Raw genomic sequence first — 20,461 nt, forward strand, 5'->3', positions numbered from 1 at the left:
ATCAACCGAAAACTCACTACCAGTAATTCGCGACTTCACCACCGTGTGTATCTTTTTCTTGACTTGTGAATTGGATTCACCAATACCAAGCAAGTTGATACACGACTCCTCCCTACGGATCTGTAAGCGCTGTGCTAAGTCCTCAGTTATAAAAGACCTCAGTTTGAGACCCCGAGTCAAGCAGAGCTCGGGCCAAAACATGTTCACCATTATTTGTTCGGACGCTTACGATCGACGTAGCCAGAATAACTCTATCCCTAGCTGTCGCATGGAGAGCATGCGAAGTGGAAGGTTGATTCTGATTGGGAGGAGGAGAAGAATTCTCTGGGGGTGATGGTAACGCTAGACTTTTATTCGCCACTGTGTACCTATGCAATAAGGTATGGTGTGAGCAGCCACACAGTCGACACTTCTTAGCTTTGCATCAGAGTGGCCTGGCTGCAGACAATTGATGCACAAGGATGCAGTTTTAGCGAATTCGAACCTTTGCATTACTGGCAGCCGACCAAATGGACTGCAATCTGTAAACAAATGGCCTTTCGCTTTGCAGTAGCTGCATTGTTGGTTTTTGGTATTCGCGGTGGAACAGAGCTAACTTCGGAAGGCGAGCACGAGATGGGCCACCATAAGCTGGTACTGCCGGTATTGTCTCATCAGCTGTCTTTAATGCGCAAATGAGAGACATTAATTTTGCCTTTGTGACAATTGAGAGTTATTCCAACTCGACTCCAAATTCATCGTCAATGTCTATATCTTCAATCTTCTCTTGAAGTTCGCGTGCCGTGTCAATGCTACGCATCAGCGTTTCGAGTCTGCACTCGAGCTCCGTCAATACCAGCGGAATATCCCCCGCTTCTAAACGGTCCGCTAATAAACGAATGCCTTTGACACGGCAACTGCGCTTTTTCTTCAGCTCTTCAAGGACGATATTGTTGGCTTTTGAGGTCATATTGATTCTCAATACAAGCAACTGAAGGCGAAAGATCGTTTCTAATAATCGTATTTAATGCCGAGGCACTCAATGAAATAATGGGTAATTGTACCCAAACGAGGTAGAAAAACCAATATACCCGACAAATTTAGGGTATAGCGTCGCTTGGCTGGCGCGTACACGAAAACCACACAAGAATAGCAACGAACAGCAATGGTGACAAGCGAAAACGAAAATTTTCACCGCTGTAGTTCTGAAGAATCGATGTTGTGTATACGATCCGACAACGATCGACGCTAAATTGATTTGCGAGGCACGACTTTGTCTTAATTGATAGTTGGATCCTACTGACACCAAACGAATATACCCGACGAAAACAGGGTAGCGCGTCACTTGGTGTTTGGTTTGGATCAAGCGCGCCAAACAAAAGAACAACGATAAGCAACGGTGAGGAGCGAAAGCGAGACGAAAAAATTCACCGCTGCAGCTGCGTATTGGTATGCGTGCTTGGCCAACGACCCAACTTTACATATATTTGACACAACGAAAACGAGTAAGGGGAAAGGGGTGACAGCGATTGCAGTTCAAATGAGTTATATGTGTAGTTATTGCGTCCAACAGGGTTAGTGCAATTGTTTCAGCACAAGACAATAATTGCGAGTTTTTTAATCTTTTCGTATTCACTCGAGCTTTAAATTTTTTGCACAAATACCTCTTGATAAGATTGGAAATTCCAGGTGCTGTACTCTCCTCTTCTGATGCTGGATGCTCCACTTGGATCTCCTTTGGTAGATGGTATATATATCTCCTTTTGTATATAGCTGCAGACAGGGTATTGCACGACCGACGCGGTGATTTTTTATACCCGATACTCAAAATGAGTATTGGGGTATATTAGATTTGTGGTAAAAGTGGATGTGTGTAACGTCCAGAAGGAATCGTTTCCGACCCCATAAAGTATATGTATATATTCTTGATCAGCATCAATAGCCGAGTCGATTGAGCCATGTCTGTCTGTCCGTCTGTCCGTCCGTCCGTCTGTCCGTCCCCTTCAGCGCCCAATGCTCAAAGACTATAAGAGCTAGAGCAACGATGTTTTGGATCCAGATTTCTGTGATATGTCACTGCTACAAAAATATTTCAATACTTCGCCCCGCCCACTTCCGCCCCCACAAAGGACGAAAATCCGTGGCATCCACATTTTTCGACGATACGATAAAACCAAAAACGCAGAATCGTAGAGGATGACTATATGTTCTAGAGTGTAAAATCTCAACCAGATCGTATAATTATTATAGCCAGAATCAAGAAAACAATTTCATTCTTTCTCGCTCTGTCTCTCTCTAACACACAGGTTTCATGGTCGGTTTTGCCAATTGCAAAATATGAGTTCAAGGATCTCAGAACCTATAAGAGCTAGAGCCACCAAATTTGGTATCCACACTCCTGTGATATCGGACCTTGACCGTTTTGTGTCAAAATTTAGCCACACCCCCTTCCGCCCCCGAAAACGACGAAAATCTGGGGCATCCACAAATCTCAGAGACTATTAAGGCTAGAGTAACCAAATTTGGTATCCGCACTTTTGTTAGATCTCACTATAAAACGTATATCTCAGAATTTCGCCCCACCCCCTTCCGCCCCCACAAAGGACGAGAATAAGTTGCATCCACAATATTGCAGATTCGAGAAAACTAAAAACGCAGAATCATAGAGAATGACCATATCTATCCAGTTGCTGAATTTGGATCAGATCAGATAATTTTTATAGCCAAAAGGAACAAATCAATTTGCACTGGCTACGCAGCGACCGACGTTACGCTCAGACTGATTTTCTGTCTCTCTCGCACGCACTCTTTGTCGTGTCGTTTAATATTAGCGGCGTCTGCCGGAGGAGAGCCATACTGACTTAGTATCGGGTATAACTGTAGAGTTGTGGTGTCCGCAGCAACTCACAACGTTCTCCCTCGTTTTTTACTGTATTGAAGCTGTAAGTGACCCAATTTCCTTGTTCTCTTTTGCGCCTGAATTCGTAAAATCGTAAAAGGCATGCGCAGCGGCCAGCCGCTGCTGATAAGAGAGCGCAACGCTTGCGTTCCCCACGCTCGAAGCTTTTCGTTCTCGTCGTTGCCAATTCTGCTTTAAGCTGGCAGTGCTCGCTTTCCATGCATTTTTGTAATGCACTGAAACGTAGCCGACAAATACACTAACAACAAAAAAAAGAAAATTTTTTTTAATCTCCTTAAACCAACAACCATAAAAATGTTTTTTTTTTTATTTTTAATTAAATTGCGTTTTGGCTCACCATGGCGGTACGCTGGTGTGACCCCCTCGGCTTTTTATAATTTTTTAATTTTTCGTTTTTTTTTTATACATATTTAATTTCCTTACTTCTAATATCATATATTATATTCACATACGCTCTCGTTTATATATACATACCTCTATAAATATCTAAAACGTTTCTCTTTCTCCTTTAGAGATTAAGCCTCATATTTTTCCATTTCCATTAATTTCTTTCCCTTGATTTGCCTACTGGTTAATTAAAGACTTGTGTTCTTTCCGGTAGTGAAACACTTGTTCGCTCGGTTTTGATGATGTAGCCACATGTCTAGTATTAAGTCCAAAGAAATATATTGAATTTTGTCAGCCATGAATATGGAGTAGACTTCTAATTTCCTGGTGACATGGTGACGTAAGGGGGTAGGGTGAGAATATTAGGGATTTCCAGAACATTTCGCACCACTGGAAATCATGGAAGGGTGGGTACAAAATTGTGTGTGTCGACTTCCATCTCAAGACCTCACGCCGAAAGCCCCTAGTACTTTCGAGTACGCCCTATGTATGATTGTGCCATTTCATTTCGGCTATGATCGGAATATGCAAATTGTTGTTTTCGGAGTTAGCTCCCTGTAGAGTCACGGGATTCTAAAATTTTAAAGTTTATGTAGTATGAGTCGAGACGCGGTCAAACGACCCCCCCCCCACAAGTTACCGAATGAGCACGGAACCAGAGAATCCCCACCGGCAGTGACCTCGACATCCCCTCCAATCCATCCCCTACTGACGTATAGAAATATATCGTTGACTTGTTACACAATTAAACTGAAAACCTTTCGAATATATTTATATTTGTGTAACGTAATTACCATTATTCCTGAATATACTCTTTATAATTAGTTGACCCTAGTCTAATAGGATCTTTCATCATGATATTTTTATATATATAATTAATCTTAATTGCAGCTTATTTGAACATATTTTCCTTATTACTTTAGTAGCCTTTATATATATATAACCACTTAGCAGCCATGAGAGCTTGTAGAAAAGTTTAATGAATAAACTGTTTGTAATGAATTCCCGTTAATTGTTGCCGTTATTAAGGATCATGTGGCGCCGAGATGACGTAACCTAGCAGAAGTAGAGCGTTTATTTTAGGGATCGTTACCCATTACTCAGCCTATTTGGACCGGTGCGATCAAGGAAGGGTGGGCATACCGAGGTGCAATGACACCGCAAGCAATTCCCGCTCGAATTAGTTCCGCTGTCTGGTCTGATGAGCTCGTGAGGTGGCTCAAAGGGGGCCTAGCTGAGGCCACCGGACGGGTCGCAGGTTGCGGATAGCGAACGACCTACCTATATACAGGTCATATAGGTAGGTCAGCTGCGAATAATCGGACATCCCTAGGGAGAGTACCGAAAATAAGCAGCCCCGGACAGCCAGCGGGTGTTCGCGAAGTAGCAACACTGACGATGCGCTTGTGGTGCCGCCTCGTATAAGTAGCTCACACACTCCCCTATCCCTACACACTACCTACCCACATCCCAACCCCCCACATTCAGCTCACACCGGGCCGGACTAAGAGTGTTATTCGACCCGTGCCGAGAGTCAGCCTGGCTGGGGGCCCGGTATATAAAACTAGCCCAGTCGTTAACGGAGAGCTCAGGGACTTGGCAGCCCCCTGTTCTAAGTATGCCTTATCCGGGCAACGTGGATCTCTGCCCGGACGGACCGTACCCCTTCTCTGCAGCTCGTGGGAAAAGAATGGAAGAATTTAAAAACAAACAAAATGAGTCTGGCACTCCCCAAATGCCAACAGGGAGCAATCCCAAACAGGGGAAGGCAGCGGCCCAAAGGCCTGGCCCGACCCGCAAATCAGCAGGGAAAACCTGCGCGGCGGAAGATGCTAGGGAGAGCCCAAAGGGGTCCCATCCCGGTGTCGGGGTGGGTGGTGAATTGGCTCCCAAAACCGGTACCTTGGCAGAGTGGCTATGCAATCCTGCGGCTGCTCTGCCTGCTGGTAAAGTGGAGGGGGATGAGTCACCATCTACTAGTGTCAAAGCCAAATCCTTTACATATGCCGACAGAAGGAGTGCTGGCAACATACTCCGTCGGCAGAACGCAAGCCAGATGTCCAGCCCGACGGACAAATGGATTAAGAAGGTCGAGTGGGCCTCGAAGGTGCTGCCGAACTTTGGCAAGGAAGCACCGAAGAAGGAAGCCCCTCAGCAAAAAAGGCAGCGCTCGCAGGAGACTCCGGGGCCGACACCGAAGCGCTCCAGAGTGCTGCCTAACGCATCGTTCGCGCAGATTGCCAGAGAAAGGACGCTAATTGGCGTCCTGGACAAAGGCAGCGTGGACTCCCGGATCCCTAGGAACCAGTGGAAGTGGGTGGAAGCGGCACTGGCCGACCGCTGCTTCGAGCTGTTGGAAAAGCAGCCTGGACCCCCCCCCCCGTCTGCAGAGACATGGGCTGGTACCAGGGCTGCATAAAAATCGTAGCCTGTGAAGATGAGCGCTCCGTACAGCTGTACAAAGCAGCGGTAGCGCAAGTCGGGGAAGTCTACCCAGGGGCGAAGCTCGTCGCTGTAGACTGGAGCGAAGTGCCCAGTAGACCAAGGGCGAGAGTCTGGGTGCCCGCCTCCATGAAGGAGCCGGAGCGTATCCTAAAAATGCTGCAAAGATGCAACCCCCACCTCCCAACAGCGGATTGGAAGGTGGTCAAAGTTGAGACGACACAGGGCCCCACAAACCAGGCGGTGGTCGTCCTCAACAAAGAGTCGCTGGCCCCGATTGAGGCTGCCAAAGGCGAGCTCAATTTTGGGTTCAGCTCTGTGACCGTAAAGGTCTACAAGTCCGATGCGGCGGCCGAGGCACGTCCTGTCGACAAGCCAGTCGAGCAGGACGCTGCCTCGGAGATCGAAGCACCCGACGATCACACAGAGATAGACCCAAAGGGCTACTCCACCGATGGCACGCTGAGATGCGACTTCGAGGCGATGTGTTGCCACGAGGAAGTCGAGGACGATCCGGATGCCGACATTACAGTGGTGGAGAACACTAAGGATGTCCCTGAGGCTCCTTCAGATCAATCTCCACCACTGTAAAGCAGCATCCGCTGCTCTTATACTCCGCCTCGAAGAGAGCGGAGCAGACGTAGCCCTGATCCAGGAACCTTGGATAGTGGGAGACAAGGTTTGTGGATTAGGGTCGAAGGAGTACAAGATAATTGTAGCTCAACATGAAGGTAAAACCCGCACCTGCATTCTCGCCAGAAAGCACCTTAATATCTTTCTGCTCCATAATTATAGCGATAGCGACAACACGGCGGCAAGCCTAGAGCTGAAAGGGACACATCTAAGGCTGATGTCGTCCTACATGGCCCATGAGGGAAACGATCCCCCCAACGACCTTGGGGTCGCGACAGCGAGAGGTCGGACATAGACCTATTAATAGGTTGCGATGCCAAAGCTCACCACACTCAATGGGGGAGCTCGAACACAAATGTAAGGGGTGAGTCACTTTTCAGCTTCATCCTTAACTCAAATCTATTTATTTGTAATCGGGGCAACGACCCCACTTTTATAATTAAAAATCGACAGGAGGTTATTGACATCACCCTAGTGTCTTCCAACCTGTTAGACATAGTCAAGAGTTGGCAAGTCCTTGATGACCACTCCTTCTCTGACCACAGATACATCGAGACCACACTATCCCTCGAGTGTCCGAAACCTAAGGACTATATTAATCCCAGGAAAGCCAACTGGGAAAAATATAGCTCAGCCCTGGAGGACTTACTCCCCTCCAAAGCACCATCATGCCCTGACACAAAAGACGACCTAGATCGCCTAGTGAACAGGTTCACAGAGGCATGCAACAAAGCCTTCGCGGCAGCATGCCCCTCTAGCAAACCTAGGGGGAAAAAGAAACCCCCCTGGTGGTCAAAACAAATAGACATCCTACGTAAAAGCTGCAGGACCCTTTTCAACAGGGCCAAAAGCGCGAACGAGGAGAGCCACTGGGCAGACTATAAAATCAGTCTGTCACTATATAAAAAGGAAACAAGGAAAGCAAAAAGGGCCTCTTGGCAAAAATTTTGCTCGGAAATTGAGGAAACATCAGAGGCCGCAAGGCTTCGCAAGATTCTCTCAAAAACTAACCCCTCGGTAGGGTATCTTAAAAGGAATGACGGCACGTGGACTAACTCCAGTGAGGAGTCCCTGCACATTCTACTAGACACACATTTTCCAGGGTGCACAACCATCGAGACGGCACATCTTCCAGGAGAGGGACCGGTAACCTCGATGGATCACATCCTCACAAAACATAACATAAGCTGGGCAATAAACAGCTTCAACCCGTTCAAATCGCCAGGCCCAGACCAGGTAATCCCGGCCCAACTTCAGAAGGCCGGGGATACGGCCATAAACTGGCTACAAGGTATCTTCAGGAAGATACTGGCTGTGGGTACAATCCCGCGAACATGGCTTAAGGCAAAGATAGTCTTCATTCCCAAAGCTGGGAAAGCCTCGCACTCAGCTGCAAAAGACTTTAGACCAATCAGCCTATCGTCCTTCCTCCTCAAAACCTTTGAGAGACTCGTCGGGCTGCAACTGAGGACAACTATACACCCTCAGTTGCTGTCAGGCGCACAGCATGCCTACCGGAAAGGAAAATCCACGGAAACGGCTCTTCATGAAGTGATCTCTGCGGTAGAGAAATCTCTGCATCACAAAGAGTACTCACTCATAGCCTTTCTCGATATTGAGGGAGCTTTCAACAACGTTGTACCGGGTGCCATTACAGAAGCCCTGACTGACCTGGGGGTGGACCGTCACTTGGTGATGCTCATTGATCAATTGCTCACATGCAGGACGGTGACATCATCGATGGGATCGTCCGCCCAGTCAAGGTATGTCAACAGAGGCACCCCGCAAGGTGGTGTCCTGTCTCCTCTTCTGTGGAACATAGCAGTCAACAAGATTCTATGGGACCTGGAGGGGGGGGGGGGGGGGGGGGGCTGCAAAGTCGTGGCCTATGCGGATGACGTTGCGATTATTTTCTCGGGGAAATACCCCCAAACACTGTGCGACTTAATGTCCACAAAGCTAGCGCAACTGTCGGATTGGACGGAATCGCGCGGTCTGGGAGTAAATCCCTCAAAAACGGAACTCGTATTATTCACAAATAAATACAAGGTCCCGCCCCTCAACCCTCCAATACTACAAGGATGCAGGCTCTCCTTTAGCGACAGTGCCAGTTACTTAGGGTTGGTAATTGACAAGAAGCTTAGCTGGAACCTGAATGTCAAAGACAGAGTGAAGAAGGCAATGACTGCACTCTATACATGCAAAAAAGCTATTGGGCTAAGATGGGGTATGATCCCAAGCATAGTCCAATGGATATATCAAGCTATAGTTAGACCAATACTACTCTACGGAGTTACGGTGTGGTGGCCAGCCCTATCAAAAAGGGCGATCACCAAGCAACTAGGCAAAGTCCAGCGGACTGCCGCCCTATGCATCAGCGGAGCTCTCCGCACCACCCCAAATGATGCGCTAAATGCCATCCTATGCCTACAGAGCCTTGAACTCGCAGGGAAGGAACGGGCACAAGCAGCAGCAATACGTCTAAGAGACTCAGATCAATGGGTGACACAGTGCATAGGTCACTCAGCCATATTAAATAGCAGTACCGTCCCCTCAAAAACAGACTACCAAGTTCCAAGAGAGTATACAGACACTCCCTTCGACACAATCATCCCTCATAGAGACGAATGGCTCGAGGGACTCCCAGGCCCTGATGGGGCCATAAGCATCTTCACAGATGGATCAAAGCTGGACGACAGAGTCGGAGGGGGAATCTACTCTGAACAGCTAAACATAAGGCATTCCTTCAGACTCCCAGATCATTGCAGTGTCTTTCAAGCGGAAGTCATAGCAATCAGGGAGGCACTAGACTGCCTACAAGCGGCTGCCGTCACGGCAACCAAGCTAAACATTTATAGCGACAGCCAGGCTGCGATCAAATCGCTAAGCGCGATTTCCTCGAACTCGGCCACCGTGGCAGACTGCCGCAAATCTCTGCACGAGATGGCTCAGCAATTTGCTATTAGCCTAATTTGGGTCCCGGGCCACCGGGACATCGAGGGCAACTGTATAGCGGACGAGCTGGCCAGATCTGGCACTACAATCCCCCTTCTCCAAGACAAGGAGGATATCTGTATGCCAATGGCCACCTGTAAGCTCATCATAAGGGAACAATACAAGCGACTAAAAAACGATATGTGGCAAACAGTGCCACGATGTCGCACAACTCGGCAAACATGGCCGACCATGGACATGAAGCGCACCTCCGAGCTCCTCAAGTTAAGCAGGAAAAGGTGCAGCGTAGTCACACGTTCCCTCACGGGACACTGGCTAATAGGCACCCACGCTAACAGGCTGGGGGCCCCACATAACGATTTTTGTCGCAGCTGTAGAGACGAGGAAGAGGAGGAGACAGTGGAACATCTGTTCTGCTCCTGCCCGGCTCTCAGCAGAAGAAGGCTACAGCACCTGGGCTCAGCCTTTCTACACGACATCTCAGAGATGTCCAAACTATGTCCCAGAAGGATAGCGAACTTTGTGAGAGCATCTGGATGGGATAATTGCTGACAGGAAGTCTCACAACGCAGGAAGGAAATGATCCTATGCGGTATCACAACGGGCCGAAACCGGCCTAAGTCTGACGGGCTCCGAGCGAGCCCGGCAGCCGCCTCAACCTAACCTAACCTAGTTCCGCTGACTCATCTCCCTACACTATCATTTCTCTGTAAATTTCTTCCGTCTGAACCTTGAACCGCACACGATCGTGACGCGATCTCTCCCTACCCCAACCCCCACTCTACCCGACTAACCATGAGATCGGCAGCAATGGATCTCGATCATACCCTCCATCTGCTCGTCTACCGTTTCAGATCCTAGCCTCCTGCTTCGTTACCTGTTACAGTATTAGCAATATTTATTTATATATATAATAAATTTAAAAGAAAAACGAGGGGGAACGTTGTGAGTTGCTGCGGACACCGCAACTCTACAGTTATACCCGATGCTAAGTCAGTCTCCTCCGGCAGACGCCGCTAATATTAAACGACACGACAAAGAATGCGTGCGAGAGAGACAGAAAATCAGTCTGAGCGTGACGTCGGGCGCTGCGTAGCCAATGCAAATTGATTTGTTCCTTTTGGCTACAAAAATTATCTGATCTGATCCAAATTCAGCAACCGGATACATATAGTCATTCTCTATGATTCTGCGTTTTTAGTTTTCTCGAATCTGCAATATTGTGGATGCAACAGATTTTCGTCCTTTGTGGGGGCGGATGAGATATACGTTTTATAGTGACATCTTAAAGGAGTGTGTGTACCAAATTTGGTTACTCTAGCCTTAATAGTCTCTGAGATTTGTGGTTGCCCCAGATTTTCGTCCTTTGCGGGGGCGGAAGGGGGTGTGGCGAAATTTTGACACAAAACGGTCAAGGTCCGATATCACAGGAGTGTGGATACCAAATTTGGTTGCTCTAGCTCTTATGGGTTCTGAGATCCTTGAACTCATATTTTGCAATTGGCAAAACCGACCATGAAACCTGTGTGTTAGAGTGAGACAGAGCGAGAAAGATTGAAACTGTTTTCGTGATTCTGGCTGTAATAATTATACGATCTGGTTCAGATTTTGCACTCTAGAAGATATAGTCATCTTCTACGATTCTGATTTTAGTTTTCTCGTATCGTCGAAATTGTGGATGCCACAGATTTTCGCCCTTTGTGGGGGCGGAAGTGGGCGGGGCAAAGTTTTGAAATATTTTTGGAGCAGTGACATATCACAGAAGTCTGGATCCAAAACATCGTTGCTCTAGCTCTTATAGTCTTTGAGCATTAGGCGCTGAAGGGGACGGACAGACGGACAGACGGACGGACGGACAGATAGACATGGCTCAATCGACTCGGCTATTGATGCTGATCAATAATATATATACTTTATGGGGTCGGAAACGATTCCTTCTGGACGTTACACACATACACTTTTACCACAAATCTAATATACCCCAATACTCATTTTGAGTATCGGGTATAAAAAACGAGGGGGAACGTTGTGAGTTGCTGCGGACACCGCATCTCTACAGTTATACCCGATACTAAGTCAGTATGGCTCTCCTCCGGCAGACGCCGCTAATATTAAACAACACGACAAAGAGTGCGTGCGAGAGAGACAGAAAATAAGTCTGAGCGTGACGTCGGGCGCTGCGTAGCCACTGAAAATTGATCTGTTCCTTTTGGCTATAAAACTAATCTGATCTCATTCAGATTCAGCAATCTGATCGATATGGTCATTATCTATGATTCTGCGTTTTTAATTTTCTCGAATCTGTAATATTGTGGATGCAACAGATTTTCGTCCTTTGTGGCGGCGGAAGGGGGTGGGGCGAAATTTTGAGATATACGTTTTATAGTGAGATCTAACAGGAGTGCGGATACCAAATTTGGTTACTCTAGCCTTAATAGTCTCTTAGATTTGTGGATGCCCCAGATTTTCGTCGTTTTCGGGGGCGGAAGGGGGTGTGGCAAAATTTGGACACGAAACGGATAAGGTCCGATATCACAGGAGTGTGGATACCAAATTTGGTTGCTCTGGCTCTTATGGGATCTGAGATCCTTGAACTCATATTTTGCAATTAACAAAACCGACCATGAAACCTGTGTGTTAGAGAGAGAGACAGAGCGAGAAGGAATGAAATTGTTTTCTTGATTCAGGCTATAATAATTATACGATCTGGTGGAGATTTTGCACTCTAGAAGATATAGTCATCTTCTACGATTCCGCGTTTTTAGTTTTCTCGTATCGTCGAAATTGTGGATGCCACAGATATTCGTCCTTTGTGGGGGCGGAAGTGGGCGGGGCGAAGTTTTGAAATATTTTTGTAGCAGTGACATATCACAGAAGTCTGGATCCAAAACATGGTTGCTCTAGCTCTTATAGTCTTTGAGCACTAGGCGCTGAAGGGGACGGACGGACGGACGGACGGATGGACGGACGGACGGACAGACGGACAGACAGACAGGGCTCAATCGACTCGGCTATTGATGCTGATCAAGAATATGTATACTTTATGGGGTCGGAAACGATTCCTTCTGGACGTTACACACATCCACTTTCACCACAAATCTAATATACCCCAATACTCATTTTGAGTATCGGGTATAAAAATCAGCAAGTCAAGTGGAAAATAGATTCATTAATCGGATAAAATTATGTGCGCATGGTTAAATGTTCTATATAGCTAATAATATTCGACGGAATACCAAAATATAGCAATATAGTTTCCAATCCTTGGATCCTCCGATTAACCTATTATAAGCCAAGGGGATATTTCAATTTTCCTCCGAAAATAATGAAAATTTATTAATGTTACCGCAGTTCAGGTGAAAGATATTGTTAATGTGTGTGTGTGTGTGTGTGTGTAGGAAGCTGGGTTGCATTCGGTACATAAACCGTCTACAGTTTGGTCGTCGCAACTAGAACTTGAACCAGTTGGACTGCGGAGAGGGTATCCTACGGTGCGCAAGGGAGGATCTGAAGACACGGCGACAGCCCCTGATGATTGCGATGGAAGATGAGTGACAGGCAGCTATGGTACTTTTTCTGATACTGAGTTTTATTGAACAAATGCATCTCCTTATATAGCTAGCAGTGGTACTCTTATTCTATGGGAAGGAACGCACAGGCTCCTTGTGAGTGTATTTTTAGATTGGGTACACTTACTCTGTGCGGGGGTTACATTTCAGTGCATTTACTTAGGTACTTGGCAGCAATAAAGTAGATAGTTTATTGCTTGATCCCTTTTGGTGGGTTCGAGTATACAAGTGCTATTGTCTATTCTTAGTTGCTAATGTATTTTTCGTGTCGTCATATTCATTCACATGAAGTGACATGGACAATTTTATTTATGAGTATTTGTGTATGAGATTGCACTGTATATTCCTAATATTCATTAAATACATGTCTGTGGCTGAACATTCTCCCGGCCGTTGAACTGGTGTTCAACCATCGCTCAAGTCGACGGCAAACCGGCGTGCAAGGGGTATAGGGGGTGATGACATGGCTGGATCGTGATTTGATGGCCTTGGTTTCCATATTAGATACTTCTCCCGGAAAATGAAGGCAATGATCAATAGAATTAATATTGCTAGGGTTGCGTAAGCCGCGAGTTGATGGTGCTGCACGGTGGTGAGATGGTGTGGCAGCTCGTGATGATTGATGGTTGATTGTTAAACAGTTGAAACTCACAGCAATTGTCCACATTGAAGATCGTCTGATGGTCAAAGCAGATTAACTCCTCGTTGTGTACTTTAAGACAACGTCGGAATTCTTCTTGGGTAGTGCCCATGAACTGGTCTCGGTGGATTTTCACCGTTACTATGGTGGTTCTGAGGTCAAATAGACTCCAGCTTGTTGAATCCCAAAACGGAATTGGGATGATGCTGAAAACTTCGAGCTGAGCTGTTGAGACCAGCGGTAGCGTCAGCTTGAAGATGACGTGTTTTGCAGTCGGGGTTCCTTCGGCTCGCATGATTCTGTATAGTTGAATCACCTCCTTCGTTGTGACCGGCAGCATTTGATCTTGTGGCAAATTATCCCGTATCTGGTCTAGTTGGTCTATTAGTTGCTCGGGAGACACCAGCGTGGAGCTTATTCTCCGATGATGAATACCGATTAGGACATCAGATATGTCGGACTGCATTCGTTGGAGAGTTGTTGTGAGCAGGGTTAATTGTGCTATTAGTCCTAAGTACGCTTGAGTCAGATGATCGCTGTGATATGACCCTCTTTCTCGGTTGATAGTAGCCATATGCTGTTCCAAAACTTTTAGGCGATTATCAGTTGTTACATTGTCTTTTCTGACTACGTTTATTGTCGCGTCGACAATTGATGTTTGGTTTTGGAGCAGATGTAGTAAAAAGTCTTCATTGGTTTTCACTTTCTCAATTACTTGAGTCATCTCTTCTGCGTGTTTTGCGTAGAGAACACCTAAAAGACTGCTTGCTACATTTCCTATGATGTCCAGCGGCGATCTGCGTTTTCGAGAGTTTTTCATTAAAACGCTTCCTGCTTGTAGCTCGTAATGCACATGTTGAAAGTGTTGAACTATGGAGTTACATGCCGGAATATTTTTTAATTCAGGGCACATGTATCGTAACTCTGAAATTCCAGCAGACATTAGTTGCATATCCTTCCAATAGTCATAGTATACGATCATGGTCCACTCAGACGTTGCTATTCTTGATGTTCCAAGTTTCTCATAGAATATTCCAGGCTTGTTTGCGAGTTGTGTCACATTTATTGACTGTGACAATGCTAATGGAAGCATGAGCAACAGCACCACTAATGTTGATGTTAATGTGGGTGACAATTTTGTTGTTCGCTGTGTGGGTGGCTCATCAATCTCCGTGGTGTCACTGATCACGTTGTGGGAACGTTTGATTGCCACATCTTCTGGAAAGAGCGGCGCTAGACGAGTGATCGGGCGCTTGTATACGCCAAATGCTGTCTTAACGTCAACCACTCGTACGTGGTTGTCCTGTCCAGGATATGTCTTAATGATGCGACCCATTGGCCACTTCATTACAGGAAGGTTGTCTTTCTTAACCAAAACTAATAATCCTTCAGGTACGTTTGGTGAAGCGGTCTTCCATTTATGCCGAGCTTGCAATTCTTGGAGGTATTCTGTAGACCATTGTTTCCAGAATGAATGCTTTAGACGCGATACCAATTCCCAGCGCTTGACCAATGTTCTTCCTTGATGATCAGTATTGACGTCAGGAGGCGTTGTCAATGGTTCACCAATCAAGAAGTGTCCTGGGGTGAGCGCTGTTGTATCAGTGGGATCATTTGACATTGGAGTGATGGGTCGAGATTTGAGAATTGCTTCAATTTGGATTATCACTGTGTTTAGTTCTTCAAATGTCAATGAGGCTGTGTTGGTGGTTGTTATCAACAGCTTTTTTGCTGATTTTACCGCCGCTTCCCAGAGGCCGCCAAACGATGGAGCCCTGGGAGGAATGAATTTAAAATCCACTTGCTTTTTGTTGCAATGATTCGTGATCAGAGCACTTGCCTTTGAGCTGAATATAGAGTCTTCTAATTCTTTAAGCTGGTTGTTTGCACCCACAAAGTTCGTTGCATTGTCGCAATGAATAGTTTGGCACTTCCCACGTCTGCTTAAGAATCGACGCAGGGCGGCCAAGAATGCATCTGTGGTCAGGTCGCTTACCAGCTCCAGGTGTACTGCCTTTGTGGAAAAGTAGCAAAACACGGCGATGTACGCCTTATCGGGTCTTTTGCCTCGGATCTTATGGTGGATCGAGATTGGTCCACAGTAGTCGACGCCTACATTAAGAAACGGGCTTGCTTGTGTGACTCGTTGTGCTGGGAGATTGCCCATGATCTGGTGTATCAGCTTTGGTCTAGCCTTGGTGCATCTAACACAGCTGTGGATGATGCTTCTAGCCATTGTCTTGTCATTGATAATCCAATATTGTTGTCTTGCGATTGCCCTTAATGCTTGAGCACCACAATGCGATTCCTCTCGACAGGACATCGGCTGCGTTGTTGGCCGATGACACGTCGTGACGCCATTGTGTCTGATTTGTTAATGCCTGGATTTTGGCTATTCGATTTGCCACAAAGGTATGGTATGTTGATGACGATGCGTTTATCCAGGATAAAACAACGGTGGAATCACTCCAAAACCATCCTGAAACCGTTGTAATGTCCATGTGCAGATCCTGTCGGACTCGGTTTGTGAGCTCACTGCAGCACAAAGTTCTAACAGTGGTAGTGATTGTTTGGCTGTCGGCGCCACACGTGATTTCGAACAGAGCAGTCTTACTGACACTTGGTTGTTTTTGTATGTAGCGCGTACATATATTATGCTGCGTCATATGCTCGTTCTGATGCATCTACAAACTTATGGAGTTCTTGGGTAACTGGAATTTTACCATCGTAGATATGCCGGGGAATTTGCATTTTGTTCAATGTTTGTAAGTCGTCCCGGTATTCTTTCCATTCGGTTTGGTGTTGTAATGGTAATTCGTTATCCCAATCCAGTTTGAGCTCCCAAAGTTGTTGCATGAAGATTTTTGCCTTTACTACCACCGGTGCAAAGAGTCAAAGATTTGGGCCAGTTCGGAACATACCACCCGTTTGGTGATGCGTGTAGCCTGGCTTTTCTGTGTTCGTCCACACAATGTATCCTTCTTCGGCATCCAGATGAGACCCAGAGTTTTCACGCTGTAGTGCTCTAGTGTCTCTCCTAATTTTACATCGGTTACAATATCCTCTTTGGGGATTCCTTGGAGAAGTTGCTCATTGTTGGAGCACCACTTGCGCAATTTGAATCCGGACGGTAGAAATATCTTATTTAGTTCTTGTCGAGCATGAATTGCCTCTGAAATCGTGTTTGCTCCAGTTAGACAGTCGTCAACATAGAAATCTGTTTTTAATGTTGTTGATCCTACTGGTAGTCTGTCTTTGTATTGTATTGCCAAATGATCCAGACATTTCGTTGCTAGGAACGGAGCAGCTGTTGTCCCATATGTTACTGTTTTCAGGCGATAGTACCTGATCTCTTCGGATGGATTGCTTCTCCAGACTATCATCTGATGGAATTGATCCTCCGGATTCATCCACACTTGGCGGTAGCTGTGAATAGCACAGAATGGTAGCAGAATGGACATAAGTTCGCTCTGAACGGTGGGTCCAGCCTGCAGAATGTCGTTCAAAGATTTCCCGCTTGTTGATTTGCATGAGGCATCGAATACTACCCGAAGCTTTGTGGTGGTGCTCTCAGGTTTGAGTACACAATGATGTGAAATGAAGTAGTGCCTTTTGGGAACTTTTGATGCTGGCTCAATCTTCATATGTCCTAGTCCTTCATACTCTTCCATGAAGTCCACATAACTCTTCCAAGTTTCTGTTGAGCTTCGCCGCTCCAACGCTAGGAATCTTTTTGTTGCGGTTTCCAACGACTCCCCCAGGGCTGAAGGGTGTTCGGAAAATAGGAGCTTTACAATAAAACGGCCGTCTGAAGCTGTCTGAAGATTTTCTATAAAATGAGCTTCACACCGTGCTTCCACTGGAGTGCGTGGTTTGTCTTCCGTCTCTAGATTGTCCAGAGTGCAGAATCTTTCCATGAGCTCGTTTACTCCCGTTGCACAAATGGGTGAGGAATTGTGGGCAGATTTGACTTTTCCTGCCACAATCCATCCCAGCTTAGCTGTTGATCTGGTAGCAGCAGCGAGTAGTAATGCTCGACTCCGATTTACATGTCTGTGGCTGAACAGATATAGTGTTTTTATACCCGATACTCAAAATGAGTATTGGGGTATATTAGATTTGTGGTAAAAGTGGATGTGTGTAACGTCCAGAAGGAATCGTTTCCGACCCCATAAAGTATATATATTCTTGATCAGCATCAATAGCCGAGTCGATTGAGCCATGTCTGTCTGTCCGTCTGTCCGTCCGTCTGTCCGTCTGTCCGTCCCCTTCAGCGCCTAATGCTCAAAGACTATAAGAGCTAGAGCAACGATGTTTTGGATCCAGACTTCTGTGATATGTCACTGCTACAAAAATATTTCAAAACTTTGCCCCGCCCACTTCCGCCCCCACAAAGGGCGAAAATCTGTGGCATCCACAATTTTAAAGATACGAGAAAACAAAAAACGCAGAATCGTAGAGAATGACCATATCTTTTCGACTGCAGAATCTGAATTGGATCGTATTACTATTATAGCCAGCATCAAGAAAACAATTTCATTTTTTCTCGCCCTGTCTCTCTCTAACACACAGGTAGCATAGGCGGCTTTGCTTAGAGTAAAACATTAGCGCCTAGATCTCAGAGACTATAAAAGCTAGAGCAACCAAATTTGGTATCCACACTCCTAATATATCAGACCGAGACGAGTTTGTTTCAAAATTTCGCCACACCCCCTTCCGCCCCCGCAAAGGATGCAAATCTGGGGATATTCACAAATCTCAAAGACTATTAACGCTAGAGTAACCAAATTTGGAATCCGCACTTCTCTTAGATCTCACTATAAAACGTGTATCTCAAAATTTCGCCCCACCCCCTTCCGCCCACACAAAGGACGAAAATCTGTTGCATCCACAATATTGCAGATTCGAGAAAACTAAAAACGGGGAATCATAGATAATGACCATATCTATCAGATTGGTGAATCTGGATCAGATCAGATAATTTTTGTAGCCAAAAGGAACAAATCAATTTGCAGTGGCTACGCAGCGCGTGACATCACGCTCAGACTGATTTTCTGTCTCTCTCGCACGCACTCTTTGTCGTGTCGTTTAATATTAGCGGCGTCTGCCGGAGGAAAGCCATACTGACTTAGCATCGGGTATAACTGTAGAGTTGCGGTGTCCGCAGCAACTCACAACGTTCCCCCTCGTTTTTTTTTAAGTTCAGAGGAAAGGTAGCATGAGTCTACAAGAAGAATTTACAATCGTTAATATTTTCCGTCATTTACCTCCAGTATTTGAACTATTTAAATAGAGGGGGCTTAAGAGGGCTAAGTTCGGGTTTTCAGATACATATATTGTTGTTGAGGAACCAAAATTGAGGCAAAAACAATTGAGGTCAAGTATTTAAAACAAGACAGTTAAGTAGAAAATTGATTCATTAATCGGATAAAATTATGTGGGCAGGGCTTAGAGATCTAGATATCTAAAAATATTCGACGGAATATCAAAATTGTTTCTGCTTCGAACTGTATTGGAAAAAGCAATAATGCAGCTGGCTGGATGACAACAAAGCAATAATATAAGTCCAGTCCACATCATTGCAAAGCGACTGTCCCTGCATGGAGCAAACTGAGATCCTCGCCCGCATACAGCCAAAGCATGTCCATTTTCAAGGCGCGGTATGGACGACACAAAAATGTGACGTGTTTTCGGGAATTAAGAAAAAAAGATTGTTATCCCCCCCTGTATCTTTCAGTGTAAAAGAGTTCGATGATGCGCTGGCCCAGGATGTGGTTGACCTAAAGGAGCTGCGCAGACTGACGTTTAATGGTGGGATATCACACTTCTGATAGGCGTAGTAATTCATGGACATGAATCCAATCCAATCCACAGGTGTGCCCGATGTACAAAGCTTCCGTGCACTCAGCTGGAAACTGCTGTTGGGCTACTTGGGACCAAGACGCAGCAGTTGGACGACCACGCTGGCCCAGAAGCGAGCCCTGTACCAGCAGTTCATTGAGGAATTGGTACTCCCCCCGGGACACAGCTGCAATGGAGCTGGAGAAGGCGACGGGGACGGGGACGTCGCTGTTGATTCAAGGGGCGTTGGCCTACAAGATCATCCGCTTAGCGAGGGGCCAGAAAGCGCCTGGAACACATTCTTCAATGACAACAAATTTCTGCTGCAGATCGGTAAAGATGTGAGGCGTCTGTGTCCCGACATCTCGTTCTTTCAGCAGCCCACAGAGTATCCCTGTGACATTGTGGTGCACAGTAAAGGCGAGCACGGGCGCCGGCTTCACAAACGGGTAGTGCCCACGGTGCTCAGCTCGGCGAACGTCCTGGCCTGGGTTACGTACAGGGCATGAATGAGATTGTCGGACCCATCTACTATGTGATGGCCTCGGATCCGGATCTCTCGTACCGCGCCCACGCGGAGGCAGACTGTTTCTTCTGCTTCACGGCTCTAATGAGCGAGATACGCGACTTCTTCATCAAGACTCTGGACGATGCGGAGGGTGGTATAAAGTTCATGATGGGCCTGCTATCTAACATGCTGAAGACTAAAGATATAGCATCTGAAGAGCCAAGAGCTGCCTCCGCAGTACTACAGCTTCAGGTGGCTCACCCTCCTGCTCTCGAAGGAGTTTCCACTGCCCGATGTGCTGCGAATTTGGGATTAGGTATACTCGGACGAGCAGCGCTTTAATTTTCTCATCAAAATCTGCTGAACCAAGATATTGTAAGCATGCGCTGACTTTCAACTGATTCATTTGCATTTACTGATGTATTTACTGATTTATAGAATCCAAAGGGAAGCAATTTTAGAGAACGACTTTGCCTCGAATGTGAAGCTGCTGCAAAACTATCCACCCATTGACATAAACGTTGTGATTACTCATGCAGTCTCCCTGGCGTAGCACTCACTTTTAGTGATACCACAGATATTACATA

General features: G+C 46.3%; 1 pseudogene; it reads left to right on the plus strand.

The window, feature by feature from the left end:
- Positions 1-19,165: 19,165 nt before the first annotated feature.
- Positions 19,166-20,427, plus strand: LOC113567012 (annotated as a pseudogene).
- Positions 20,428-20,461: the final 34 nt, after the last annotated feature.

This window comes from Drosophila persimilis, unplaced genomic scaffold (genome assembly GCF_003286085.1).
Source record: "Drosophila persimilis strain 14011-0111.01,24,50 unplaced genomic scaffold, DperRS2 tig00001516-arrow-arrow-pilon, whole genome shotgun sequence".
Classification (NCBI taxonomy): domain Eukaryota; kingdom Metazoa; phylum Arthropoda; class Insecta; order Diptera; family Drosophilidae; genus Drosophila; species Drosophila persimilis.